Source organism: Oxyura jamaicensis, chromosome 1 (assembly GCF_011077185.1).
Source record: "Oxyura jamaicensis isolate SHBP4307 breed ruddy duck chromosome 1, BPBGC_Ojam_1.0, whole genome shotgun sequence".
In the NCBI taxonomy this organism is placed as follows: domain Eukaryota; kingdom Metazoa; phylum Chordata; class Aves; order Anseriformes; family Anatidae; genus Oxyura; species Oxyura jamaicensis.
In genome coordinates, this window is record NC_048893.1 from 89,353,877 (window position 1) to 89,355,085 (window position 1,209).

The following is a 1,209-nucleotide window of genomic DNA, read 5'->3' on the forward strand; positions in this document are numbered from 1 at the left end:
ATAACATATATATATATATATATATATATATATATATATATATATATATATATATATATATATAAAGTATATATATATATAAAGTGTGTATATGTATATATATATGTGCACGCATATAATATATATATATATTATAGTAACACCACCAAATACAGAAGTAGTTTGAAACCACAAAGTCAGTGGGATTTCATGGGGCAATTGTTCACCTCAGATGGCTGGTACTGTAGAAACCTGGAGAAAGTCCTTTTTCTTAGAGCAGCTAAAGGTTAAAGAGAAGCAACATAGGCCAGTGCTTGACTTACTCAGGGGCCTGCAGAAGTTTTTTTGTGAGGGAGGGGGGTGAGATGAATGATCTAAGGGGTATCAGAGTTGGACCTTTTGCCAAAAGGGCGTTATTTGTGTGAAGGAGATAAAGTGCGATTTCCTGATGCAGCAGCAGGAGAAAGAGAAAGAAAGCAAGGCTGTATCTGGGGCAAAAGAAATGCTCTGAAGGGGAGGTTTGAACAAATGGGTGATCGTGTTGCTCAGAGACAAAGTGACAAAAGAGTCTTATGGCATCACTGAACCTCCAGCAGCTGCTCCTTCCAGCTTTAGGACCTGACTGTCTCTTCCTAGCAGCCTCATCTCTTCACTGCCACCTGCTTGCTCATGGCTGAGAATTGCCTCAGAGCACCTGCACCTGAAAGGGATCTCTAGAGCTTAAGGGAGATGCTAAGTAGGAGAGAGAACCCCATTTTTTAATTTTCCCTCCCACTGCTATTTCAGTATTCTTATACCACCCTGCAGGTGTTTCCTGTGGCTCAGTCTCTGGCTGCTGGCCTAAAACAATCTGTGCATCACAGCAGCTTTACCTTCCCAGGAACAAAGCCCTCTTGTGTAGCTGTGGCATGCCCTTGTTCTGCTCGGTCTCCTGCTGCCTTGGAGCTCTGCCTGATTGGAATTGGGTCCTTTGCGGACAGACACACTCCTGTTCAGAGCTTTCACCCAACAGTACTGTGAGAGCTGTACAAGAATAATCTTCCTCATTTTCTGGAATCCCAACTCTAAAATGAGTTCTTAACAAAAAAGAGCAAAGCAGAGCACCTAAAGAGTCTCTGACAGAACCTGGAGAAAATTAAGTTAGTTGTGTAGTATTACTGCAGTGTTTTTATTTTCTGGGTTCTGGTTTAATTTATTCTTGTAGATGTCCTGAATGTTTGTAGATTTGAT